Genomic DNA, 13,856 nt, shown 5'->3' on the forward strand with positions numbered 1-13,856 from the left:
ACAGGCTACCAACAGGAGTTTACTTTATTAACCTAGTTGAGTATACATTAGTACATTGATATTGTGTGGAAGTTGTGTGGCAGAAAACTTCCTTCTGCAAGTAATAGAGGAGCTGACAAGGAGAGGTGCCATGCATGACATCGTGCTCACCAACAGGGAAGGGCTCGTTGGAAATGTGACGCTCCAGGGCAGCCTTGGATGCCGTGATCATGAGATGCTCGAATTTGAGATCCTCAGGACAGTGAGAAGAGCGTGCAGCAAGCTCACTGCCCTGGACTTCAAAAGAGCAGACTTTGGCCTCTTCAGGAACCTGCTTAGTAAGGTTCCTTGGGATATACAGCCCTAGAGGGCAGGGGGGCCCAAGACTCTTGGTTAATATTCAAGGATCACCTGCTGCAAGCTCAGGAGTGTTGCATCCCAACTAGAAGGAAGTGCAGCAGGAGGGCCCGGAGACCTCCATGGATGGATAAGGAGCTGCTGAGGAAAATTCAGTTGAAAAAAGAGGCTTATAATAAGTGGAAGCAAGGACAGGTGGCATGGGAAGAGTACAGGGATGTTGTCTGGGAAGCTAGGGACCAGGTTAGGAAAGCTAAGGCTCAGTTAGAATTCAACTTGGCTAGGGATGTTAAGGATAACAGGAAGGGATTCTACAGGTACGTAGCAAATAAAAAAAACAGACTAGGGACAATGTAGGCCCCCTCAGGAAGCTCTCGGGAGAACTGGCTACACAGGATTTGGAGAAGGCTGAGGTTCTGAATGACTTCTTTACCTCGGTCTTCACTGGCAAAGGCTCTGACTGCACCACCCAAGTCTTGGAAGGTAGACGCAGGGACTGTGAGAATGAAGACCTTGGGCCCACTGTAGGAGAGGATATGGTTTGAGGCCATCTTAAAAGTCTGAACATGCACAAGTCCATGGGACCTGATGAAATCCATCCGTGGGTCCTGAAGGAGCTGGCAAATGAAGTTGTGAAGCCACTGGCCATCATATTTGAGAAATCATGGCAGTCAGGTGAAGTTCCCAACAACTAGAAAAAGGGAAATATAACCCCCATTTTCAAGAAGGGGAAAATGGATGACCCAGGGAATTACAGACCAGTCAGTCTCACCTCTGTGCCAGGCAAAATCTTGGAGCAGGTTCTCCTGGAAGGCATGCTAAGGCACATGAAAATCAATAAGGTGCTTGGTGACAGCCAGCATGGCTTCACTAAGGGGAAATCCTGCCTGACCAATTTGGTGGCCTTCTACGATGGGGCTACAGAACTGATGGACGGGGTAGAGCAGTTGATGTCATCTACCTGGACCTGTGCAAAGCGTTCGACACTGTCCCACATGACATCCTTGTCTCTAAATTGGAGCGACATCAATTTGATGGATGGACCACTCAGTGGGTAAAGAACTGGCTGGATGGCCGCACACAAAGAGTTGTGGTCAATGGCTCAATGTCCGGCTGGAGACCAGTAACGAGTGGTGTCCCTCAGGGATCAGTGTTGGGACCGGTCTTGTTCAACATCTTCGTCGCTGACATGGACAGTGGGATTGAGTGCGCCCTCAGCAAGTTTGCCGATGACACCAAGCTGCGTGGTTCGGTTGATACCCTGGAGGGAAGGAATGCCATCCAGAGGGACCTCGACATGCTTGTGAGGTGGGCTGATGCCAACCTCATGAAGTTTAACCATGACAAGTGCAAGGTCCTACACCTGGGTCGGATCAATCCGATGCAGGTTGGGCAGAGAAGAGATTCAGAGCAGCCCTGTGGAGAAGGACTTGGGGGTGTTGGTTGATGAGAAAATGAACATGAGCTGGCTTCAGTGTGCGCTTGCAGCCCAGAAAGCCAACCATATCCTGGGCTGCATCAAAAGGAGCATGACCAGCAGGTGGAAGGAGGTGATCCTGCCCCTCTACTCTGCTCTTGTGAGACCTCACCTGGAGTATTGTGTGCAGTTCTGGTGTCTTCAACATAAAAAGGACATGGAACTGTTGGAACATGTTCAGAGGAGGGCCACGAGGATGATCAGGGACTGGAGCACCTCCTGTATGAAGACAGGCTGAGGAAGTTGGGGCTGTTCAGTCTGGAGAAGAGGAGGCTGTGTGGAAACCTCATAGCAGCCTTCCAGTATCTGAAGGGGGCCTATAGGGTTGCTGGGGAGGGACTCTTCATTAGGGACTGTAGTGACAGGACAAGGGCTAATGGGTTCAAACTTAAACAGGGGAAGTTTAGATTGGATATAAGGATGAAATTCTTTCCTGTTAGGGTGGTGAGGCACTGGAATGGGTTGCCCAGGGATGTTGTGAATGCTCCATCCCTGGCAGTGTTCAAGAGCAGATTGGACGAGGCCTTGGGTGATATGGTTTAGTGTGAGTTGTCCCTGCCCATGGCAGGGGGGTTGGAACTAGATGATCTTAAGGTCCTTTCCAACTCTAACTGTTCTATGATTCTATAAATTTCTGATTCTATGATATTTTAATCTTTGTACTTCTGGTTGACTTTTCTTACCCTGCAAGTCAGCTCACAGGGTCTTCTCCATGACAGTGAAGTGAAGAAAAATCTGGGTGTGATACTAGATCTCAGGATCATTATGATCCAGTAGTGTGATACAACATAAAGGAAATGCCAGGTCATGTCTCATTGTAGATTTCTAGTGTTTGAGAAATGTTACATCCTTCGTATATGGCAAAACTGTGTCCTTATCTGGTATAGGAACTCATTTCCAAAGTAGAATAATTGAAACTAGTATGGATTTGGAGTAGTGGGATGATCAGAGAAGTCAAATTTGATCTAGAAGGAAAAACAAGAAGAGCATAGCATTTTACCATGACTGAATCAAGCTAAGAGGGTATGTTTGCTACCTGTGTGCACATCAGAGGCATGAACACTAAAGAAGAACGTGGCCACTGAATTTGAAAGACAGCACTGGTACAAGAACAACTGGATAAGTCAGTCATAAAGACATTCAGACAGGAAGTAACTAGGTACTATTTGTTCTCTAAATGCTTCTAATCACATACATTCCTCCAATGACTCAGACCTTACCAGTCAAATTTTAATTCTGAAGCTTGCAAGTATTCTGCAGTTACGGAGTTGAGGTGTGTTTCCCTATAATGTAATGCTTCCTGGTTTTCCATCTCCCTTCCTTTGATATCTGTTTTGATTGATGTGTGAGACAGCTGTGCCAGTTGGTCGCAATTTGATTTTGCTGATGGAGGATAGCTTTAGTTATATACTTTTCCCATAACCATTTCAAAGGAGGAAGAAATTTTCTTCATCCCATCAGATGATTTAGTTGCATGGCCCAAACATTTTGCTTCTGTCAGTCTCCCAAGGAGGCAATGCTGAAATAGGTCTGACAGAAGACTCTGAAGGTGACAGAAGCCAGGCAAAAGATCATTTGGCATTTTTCTTTCCTTCCATTGATAATGAAGGATGAGTGATAAATCCCTGTGTCTATTGCTCTCTCTCTTGATATTCTAAACCCAGTTGCTCAGAATATGTTGATTAAAAAAATGTGACTATTTTAAAGCAGATCCTGGGATTTTGTGGCTGCCGGAGGAGCTTGTTGCACCAAAACAAGCCCTTTTAAAGTTCAGGAATCAAAGATTGATTATAACCCTCTCAAACCCTGCCTCAAGCAGCATCTCAAACCTTGGGGAAGAGCTGCAAGAGTTCTGCGGCTTTTAGCTAGTGGTTCCCATTTGGTGGTTTTCTACTGAAGTGCTTGAAACCTTCTAGTGCAATGCTGAGGATTCATTTAACAGCTGGGGGTAAACCACATGGTAGCCCCTGGCAAACAAAGCAGGGCGAAACAGTAATTGGTTTGAGTGGCAGATCAGTGTTCTACTATCCTTGTGGCACAGAAAAACATACTGAAAAGCCAGTTGTGAGCAAGTATTTTACGTTCCAAGGGCTTTCCTGTTGATGTTACCAGCAAGTTGAAACACAGCATGGGAAAGTTGACAGCATCGCTGTGTTTCTTTCAAAAAAATAATATTACTGTATGCCTCCAACACTGTAGGGGAGAACTGATAGAGAACACTCATTAAGTATTTTCATGTTGAAAATAGTAGTTCACTTTTGGAACATGTTTTTATGTAAGTTCTTCTAAGTTTTATTAATAAACCAGAAAGCTCAGTAAGCTGTTCTAAATCCTGCAGTTTTAGGAGACCAGGGTGACATATCTACACTAATTCTTAAGACATACTTCTAAATCCCTCAGGCATTATTCCTTGGGAACAGAATGCCCTCATAAAATAATTTGTAACTTTCCCTTAAGATTCTAAGCAGCAGTACATTCTGATCCCTCAGTTCTGTACACTGAAATGGTAACCTTTATGAGAAAGAGCCCAAGGTGCCAGTTACACAGGTTGTTTTGCACCTTATTCTTCTGGTAATGCTAGAAGCTGAACTATAAAAGTGACAAGCCCCCTGTGATGTTCTGTGGTTGCTACAGCCTTCACCTTCAACTCCTACTAGGAAAGTTTGTAGTGTATTTTGCAAAAAGTCAGTCACATAAAACATGTTTAGCTAAGCTCCTTAATGTCTGGTTTACAAATTAAAATTAGGTTTAAAATGTTATCTGTTACTGTATGCCTGTCAATAGACTCTTACAATGTTCATTAGCATAAAACAGCCTAAAAGTACAGCAGTAGCTAATAATAGAGAGATGATTTCTCCATTATCTTTTGCAGGTACATAGTCTGTGGCTTTTGAGTTCTCTCAGCTGTGACTATGTAATGAAATAATTCAGTATCGGCATTTTTAGAGGGAAATAACTGCTTTTAGCAGTCAATACTTCATAGTTTTGTGTTTGGGCATTTCAAGTCTTTTTCCCCACCAGCCTTTGGAGAATAATTTTAGAACTGAAAAATGGCATTTATTTAATTTCCTTTTAATCTTTTACACTGAATGCTGAAGTGAAAAAAGCTTTGTGTGATGATATTGTTGTGTTAGAACAAAACACACAACTTAATAGATTTACTCATGTTAAGGAATAATACGCGTTTGCACACACCATATTCATGAAAGTGTAATTTGAAAGAGAACAGCTGAAGCTCCAGGATTTCAAATCGATGGGAAATGCAGTGCCTTTCAAAAGATTAATTCTCTGTTTCTCTAAATCCAGAGATTTGAATGGGCATTAGGGCTTACACAGTAGGGCCTAAAGTAGCTTTTGCTGTCAGAAGAAACTAGTCTCTGTTTTAGAAAGTTATATTCCTGCACCACAACTCTACTAGAAAAAATAATTCTTTATTATATAAGGAGTAATTTGATATATATTCTCTATTAAATACTAAATGTTTCCTATGGATCCTGTGAACTTATCCTCAAGGGTTGCTATGCAGTGATTCTCAAGCCCTACCTGCTCTGGTCTAGTGTAATGCCTAGTAGTTTATTAAAGGGATGAGCAGAAGCAACCTTTAGCCCCAGCAGGGCAACTTCAAACCTTTTATGGTCAGCTCTGGGTTTAGTTTTAGCAGTCGAGGCTCGTGTATAGTTTACAATTCAAATTCTGACGTTTGCTTTTGTAATTGCCTTTTGTTGCTATTGCCATGCAGTTTATGACTTTCTCTCTTGCACTATGAGAAATAGGTAGAAGCTTTTAGGCAGCATTACAGAGGCAGAGGTAGGTAGTGCTCCCTGCACAGGAGCTATTGGTGTGGTAATTACCATACAAGTGGTGCATGATTTTTGGTTTTCAGTTTTAGCTTCAATTCTGAAAAAAGATCCGCTCACAATTTCTTGTGTGTTTATGGCTGCTTGTGGGGCCCATCTCTCTTAATGACGAGATGATTCCTCTCAGCTTATCCAAAAGTTGTCATTATGCGTGTTGGTCTCTCAGAACACCTATGGTTGACAGCCTTCCCTTGACATACTTGGAAATCTTTGTTTATAATTTCTTTACCTTCGTATCTTAGTTGTACATTCTTGATTTATCAGGTCTTAGCTACTCCATTGAGATCTTCTACAGCCCTGTGGTTGGAATCTGATAAAAAGTTTCACAAAAGAGGCCAAGAAAGCTTGCTGCCAGGAGCTGATGTTCCCAGGCAGCTTTCAGCTGCCATCAGGAATTGTTCTTTGCCACAAGTAGGTTATCAGAGAAAGCAATGCATTTAACAGTTGGCGTATTGTGCACAGTTCCCTGAATTATAGTTACTATAGTGCTCATTTAGTCACCGTGCCAGCTAGAACAAAGCATGAGCTCACAGTGAGTGTGACTGATGTTACCTGATTATGCTAGACTTTTCCTTATGTAGTGCTTGTTTTTTCTCCTGCTACTTTTCTGTTTAAGTAGTTGATATTACTTTCAAAGCACTGGTGCCATGTGGAAAAGAAAAGTAATTTTTATTTGTGAGTTGTGGTTTTTATCATAGTCTACAAAGGTTTCATGCCTTCGAGACTCTGAAAAGTGATGTGTCGGTATTGCCCAGTAGTGCATATAGTGACGTGCAATATGGGCTGAACTGATAGAGGAGTGAACAGTTTCTGGTGATTTGCAGTTCTGCTGATAGTTCAGCCAACATTTAAGGCAACTGAATTTGAAGGTTATCACTCATGTAAGACTGCTTAAAATGAGAAAGATGCCCTTTGGATTTGAATGTCTGACTTGTAGTCAGATCCATCACTATGATAAACCTGCCAGAACCAACCTTAAAACATTGTTTGACAGTATGAAAACTCTGTGGGAATCCACAGCAAAATGAAAGATGAAATCAAAACTAAAAGCATCCTACGCTAATTGTAGTCTGTAAGATATGTTTCTTGTCAGATGTTATACATGTGTAGTTAATAGTCTGAATCCTCATGAATATTAATCCAGAGACATCAAAGTAAGACCACTTGTGTAAAACAGCAAGCTTATCTCTGATTTCAATAAACACAGTATACTTTTAATTTAGATAATGAAAGTCTTAGCGTTTAAACCAGTATAGGTTTTGCTTAGTGGTAAAAGAACTTAGTTTTACTATCCTGATTTAATCTGATGGAAATGCTGCAGCACCCTGTTCTCTCTCTTTAACCCTAAAGTTTTTAATCTCTTTATAAAGTCTATTCCATAAAGGATCACTGATGTTTTTAAGCTGAAGTTTTAGGGTACCACTATCAGATTCAATACTCTGGGAAGTTTTGCTGAATTCAGTGTATATTTTACTTAAGGAGGTCTGTTTGAGACTTCTGTTTAAACCATGTTAGAAAATAGGGCTTGCATGCTTTAAAGTTTTGTGTTAGGAATTCAGTGCCCAGTCTGAGACCTTGTAACAAGGCATGTTTATCAAGAAGTAGAGCTACTTAAAGATGTTCTAAGTTTGCTTTTTTGAAAGTCCTTTCACTGAACACAAATGGAAGCTGAGTGCCACTCGGGCAGTTTGTCTGGCACCTTTATTCATACCTGTGCTGATTTTAATAGTTCTGTGTCTCTGAGCTTGGCAAGATCTTTATCTCTTCCTCTAGATGAAAACCAGACCTCTGTCCCTTGCTAGTGGTATGGGACCCTGGATTTGGTTGCTGTGAGTAAATGAAGTATTTGAGAAAACAAGACTTATACTAAAGTAAAACAGATATTTCAGCAAAACATTAGAGGAGTTAAGTTTATATTTGAAAACAAAAAGATTCTTTTCTGTCCATGGGTAGCTGGCAATTAAGCAGGAAAAACTAAACAAGAAGTAATATGACAACTCTGATGTTTTGTGATAAGGAGATAATATGTTAAAATACAATTTTTAGATTCCTTTTGACAGTTCAGGTGTTAACACAAATGAATTTTTAAGGCTGGCTCTATGCTTCCATAGCAAAATCGGCAAAATGTGGAAAATGCTACAATCACACATTTTCCTTCTCACAAATAACATCTCGGGGATGTGTGATTTTGTTGGTTTATATGTACAATTACAGTGCACTGTGTAAAAACGTGGAAACTAAATGTAAATACAAACAAGTTTTAAGAGAAAGAGGAATAACAATCCACTGGAAGCACAGAAAATCTCTGCTCTTCTTTTAAAAAGCTTATATTTTAAAAACATTTTTAAAGCATAGGTTAATATTGGACTGTTAGCTTGAAGACATTATGCATGTGGCTGTAACTAAAGACTGGTAATTATCTCTGTAGACAAAAAAGAAATAGATCACAGCCATTGCACAACTCAGTCTTAAAGAATGGAAAATTAAAGCAGGTTTCACATGGCTAATGCTCTAATGCACAATATAATGGACTGGTGAAGTAATTAAATAGGAGAAGGGTGTATGGAGGGTGCATTTGTGAGATAGATGAAAAATTAGAAATCCTTTTCCAACAACTTGGACAAAACAACCTTGTGCTCATTGCCTGTTAGAATAAGGTGACATAATTGCAGCACTTTCTGAATGGCAACAATAGATTTGTTAGTCAATCATAAGAGAAAATCTGGCCTTTGCTGTCACTGTTGATAAAGTGGTAAGAGTCATTACAGCTTGTAATTCTGAGCTGTACCACCATGCATCACTCTGCCTTAAAAATCAAAATGTGACAGATGCTTTATTCAAAATGAAACAAATTAAGCAGTTTGCAGTACTATACTTGCAAAGGTACCACAAATATGCTGAGAAAGCTTTGCTTGCATTGTTGGCTGGTTTTACACCCCTTTTGAAATGGCATCATGTAAAGTAAATTATCTCTAGCAGATAACAGCCAGACTGGATGAGAGGCTCTTACAGCTCTTTTTATGACTGAAATTACAGCTGAAGTGGTGAAGTCTTATTTTTTGACAGTGTAGATACTCTAATGTTTCCCAGAGCTTGGAAGCAAATGTGTATTTCCTGGTACAGAGTTCTAATGTGTCACTGGAGTCTTGTCATTGGTTTCTTACAAAATTCACTCTCAAAGTTTAAAGGGTGGAAAGGACCAACTGGTAAAGAATTACGTGACATATCATTCAAGTATATGAAAACTTCAGGGTGTTGCTGAACACCTGCTTGTGGGATGCAAGCACGGATGTACCTCTCAAGATCAAATTTAATATCGTCGCTACTTTTCCCTCTTACAGGATTAAAAAATACTAGTATTGGTTTATTACGGAGTTGGCTCTTAAGTAACGCTTGTTCCATAATGATAACAAAGACTGCACATTATAAATTGCCTGACTATTCATGCTTCTAAACCTTTGGAATAATGCAGTGTTGCCGGTTGTTGTCTCTCTGCAACATCTTTAGTCTAGAGGCTCTATATGCAAGAAAAAGGAGTCAGGGCAACGTTTGGTAAATTGCAGTCCTGTAGGTATTCAGCTTTACTAGAGGACATGACAGCAGTTGTTCCACAACATCGACCAACTGAAATAATTTTATGATGTCTTATAGAACAAAATGGTAAGTTTCTGAAGCTGACATTATCCCTTTTCATTTCTGTAGTACCTTTTCCCTATTGTGAAATCTGCCTCAGTTACTAGGAACTGTGCTTTTCTCTCAGCCTAAAACACATTGAAGATGGAGCCCACAGAAGACAATTTTGGAGTTCATAACCTAAGCTGTATCATGAAAAGTAATTCACTGATAGCAAGCCATTAACCTTGAAGAGGGGAAGATCAGCAAACTGGCAGCAGTTTTATTAAAAAGCTGTGTGGGAAGAGAAGAGCAGTATCTCAACCCTATCACAGGCACACGATCATCTTACAGCTTAGTAAGCAGAGCTTCTTAAAGAATTCACCTTAGGAAATTAATTAGATTGAATTATATAGGAACATTCCAGTCATGGTAGTAAACTTCTTGAAGATGCTGGTACGTGTGTATGCAAGTCTGCATGTAAGCCTTTTTAAACAAATTAAAAATAGAACACATGGGTAATTCTACTTCTCTGCTGATAGAAAATGATCTTGCCAATTTTCCCTGGACTGCTGTTATCTCATTGCTGGCTCCTGCAGGAATTTGGGTATTTATAATGATCTGTTTATGATCATTTCATGTAAAACTTTCCTGAGTCCTGCTTCTTCCCTGTGGCTTGTACACACTTGAATTGTATAATCTACCAAATGAGATCATTGGCTTCTCAGTGTTGGCATCATCTGTCAATAAATTTTTACAGTAATTGGCTTACTGTAGTGTTTAGGTAAGACTATTTCAGGTAAAAAATCTAGTATTAATATTCTGGCTAACCTAACTTCCGTCGAATCCAGTGAGACTCAAAGTTACATAAAATCGGAGGCAGGCAGTGCCTTGTTGCAAGGACTGTGGTGAATGGAGAATCTGGGAAAAAGGAAGGAGATCTATTTGTGGTATCATTTGGGGAATTTGACATCCCTTAGATCACCACCATGGGATAACAACTCCATAATGTTTGTAATCCTCTGTTGGAGGAGCAAAATAATTCACTCAATTACTGTCTTTGCTATATAGGTAGTTCATAATTTGGAACTCATTTTGCTTTCTGGTTAGAGATGATGGATAGAGGATTACAATGTGAAAGTACAAATGCCTTATCAGATATTCAGCTATAAGAAATACAAACCTCTTAGTTTGACTGTAATACCATGCACAGCATTAGAATGGATTTTGAAGAAAAGAGAATAATCAAGAGATAATGCAATTTGCTACTGACACAAAGCTAACAGAGTTTGTCAGTCATGTAGGCAGTAAGATTATCATATGGTAATGTCGTTGTTGCCTGTAGTAATAGAACAGAGTTTAAATTAACAATACAAAGAGCAAAGTCATGCCTTAGGAACTGAAAATGAGGATGTCCAGCTAGAGGAGGAGAACGTTCTGAGTTGCACTGGTGGATGATGGGCCAACTGTCATCGAGACTTCACCACGAAAAGGGCCTTTTGTACACACTGAGTGAAGTCGTGTCCCCAGGGACATGAGTCCTTGGTCTGAAGCAGAGGGTGCAGTTTGCTTCCTGGAGAAGTCCAGAGCATTTGGGTTAATGCTAACAATTTTTAACACCTAACAAATTTGCTTACACTCAAGGATTACAGTATGCTGGTAATACCTCTTGTTTGCTCCTTTTCCAAGGCACACATTATATATTGTGAGGCTTTTGGTCTTTTCTGTATGAGTGCTTTAGGGTAATGGGTTTTTCTGTGGCTTGTGATATATGGTCAAGAACTTTCTGTATTGAGTGCCATTTACATTAATGACTGTGATCACAGAAATTTGACACAGTGACCCAGGACCTCTTATGCTTTTATGGTCTAAGTCAGCAGCACTACACTGATATTTTCATCATTGTATGATTTGAACCAGTGAACAATAGAGCTGATGGATGTCACCTTTTTACACATCAACATTTTCAAGCAGTAAGGCACTGAACCACAGAAAGTATGGAAAAAATAGACTAATAGTTGCCATCGATCTTCATTTATCCTGGATGACAAGTGTATTAAAAAGCATAGGCAGTGACACTAATCCAGTGCAGATAATAGACACAACTACTGTTTAGAAAGGAATCTTTCTGTTGTAACAGCCCAGCCTGTGGTATGTATTGCATAGAGGTCAACAGTAATAAGAACTTCAAATACTGTAACAGCTGTTGCTCTTTAACAGTTAATTTCAACATTATGTACTCCTCATTTGTTATGATCTGCTTCAGAATAAATTACTTCATTATGATTTATGATTAATGGGGATGCAAAAAAAAATTACACTAGTTAGGTGATGGTTGAAAATTGAGAAATGTTCATCACATACCTGCTGCAAAAAATGGACATAGGAATATGATCAAACAGATTTGTGTTACAACAGAACAAGTTACAGTTCTCCATCTGAACCAACATAACTGTGTGCATGTTTATAGGCTACTTTGATTATGAGTATCTTGCTCAGGGCAGCTTAATCTCTACTATTTTTATGACTCACGCACATGTATCTAACAGTAATTTCAATGTACTGATTTAAACATGATACTATTCTCATTCTTAATGAGGAAAAGCATGGGTCCAGTGAAGAAATGATTATTGCATATAAACATCTACAATATTTCCTTACTTTTTCTGAAGGGAAGGAAAGAGGAAAATGATCTGTTGATAGCTTTTTGAAGCCCTGAATATCTGGAAACTGTACACCCCTAGGAGAGGGGAGCTCTTCTCCAGCTGATGTGATAGAGCTGCTGCTTTTGTTCAGCTTGCTTGGTATCTTGATGATAATGCTATAGCCAGAACAAAAGCTTTGTGGTACATGTAAAAAGTAGTAGTCCAGTGACAAAGACCATGATGTGTGAATGGTTGTATATATTAAGGTTTAATCCAGTCCAGTAGCCTGTACAACAGTGGCAATAGGCACTTAATTATGGAGAAGGCAAAAGCACAGGTGAGCGTGCGATACTCCTCTGATACTCCTCCAGCCTTCTAGTATTTTTGCCCATAAAGATAATACAGTTTCTATGGATTTCAGCTGGCTGTCAGACTGAAATTACCTGTTTTTTTTTTACTGTTGTCAGTTGACAGAGCTTTTGCCTTCTCAAAATAATATTGCAAGTAAGATTGGTTTTTGGGTTTTTTGAACAGTCTTCCCAAGCTATTCTTAAATTTACAAGACTGGTGACTTTTCAGTTTCTGTCTGCCTCTTTATTGTAATGTTTATGTTGGCTATCTCAGTTGTGTTTGTCATTTCACAGATACTCTGAATTGCCTTGCCTAGTCTGCAGGGTTTGCCTTCTGAAAATCCTGTGGCCCTTCAGAATCCCTGCCTTCATTAGAATAACACCCATTATATTTCCCTTGCTGTGTCTTGTTGTTTTCATGTTTTATGAACAACTATTGGTTCAGGAAAAGAATTGGAAATGCTCATAACGATCAAATAATTTGCTGAAAATAATGTCAGTGAAAAATGTAAAAGCATGTGCCTGCATTAAGAAGGAAATTAAGGAAATGAATTTAAATCATTTTAAATTGAAGTGACACATCATTTTAAACCATTTCAGTATTGCATACATTACTTTGAAAGACTTCTAGAATGTGTCTATGTAATAGTAAACCAGCATATTTAATTAAAAAAATCGTACTATTTGCACATTTCCTTCTGACTGGCTTGAGTGCTCCTTGAAAATGTGCCTTAATTTCTGGATTTTCCCGTGACTACTCGATGGACTTGTACTGAGATGACAGAAACGTGGCAGAGAGCACAGTGAGGTTTTTTCCATTCTGGTGCCTCTTTATTCTTAATAATAATATTTTTCTTACTGGGAAAAGGGGAATACAACCCCCATTTTCAAGAAGGGGAAAATGGATGACCCAGGGAATTACAGACCAGTCAATCTCACCTCTGTGCCAGGCAAAATCTTGGAGCAGGTTCTCCTGGAAGGCATGCTAAGGCACATGAAAATCAACAAGGTGCTTGGTGACAGCCAGCATGGCTTCACTAAGGGGAAATCCTGCCTGACCAATTTGGTGGCCTTCTACGATGGGGCTACAGAACTGATGGACGGGGTAGAGCAGTTGATGTCATCTACCTGGACCTGTGCAAAGCGTTCGACACTGTCCCACACGACATCCTTGTCTCTAAATTGGAGCGACATCAATTTGATGGATGGACCACTCGGTGGGTAAAGAACTGGCTGGATGGCCGCACGCAAAGAGTTGTGGCCAGTGGCTCAATGTCCGGCTGGAGACCAGTAACGAGTGGTGTCCCTCAGGGATTGGTGTTGGGACCGGTCTTGTTCAACATCTTTGTCACTGACATGGACAGTGGGATTGAGTGCGCCCTCAGCAAGTTTGCCGATGACACCAAGCTGCGTGGTTCGGTTGATACCCTGGAGGGAAGGAATGCCATCCAGAGGGACCTCGACACGCTTGTGAGGTGGGCTGATGCCAACCTCATGAAGTTTAACCATGCCAAGTGCAAGGTCCTACACCTGGGCTGGATCAATCTCAGGCACAGATGCAGGTTGGGCAGAGAAGAGA

Source organism: Pezoporus wallicus, unplaced genomic scaffold (assembly GCF_028554395.1).
Source record: "Pezoporus wallicus isolate ANWC-B61680 ecotype Strahan unplaced genomic scaffold, APGP_CSIRO_Pwel_v1 contig_8047, whole genome shotgun sequence".
In the NCBI taxonomy this organism is placed as follows: domain Eukaryota; kingdom Metazoa; phylum Chordata; class Aves; order Psittaciformes; family Psittacidae; genus Pezoporus; species Pezoporus wallicus.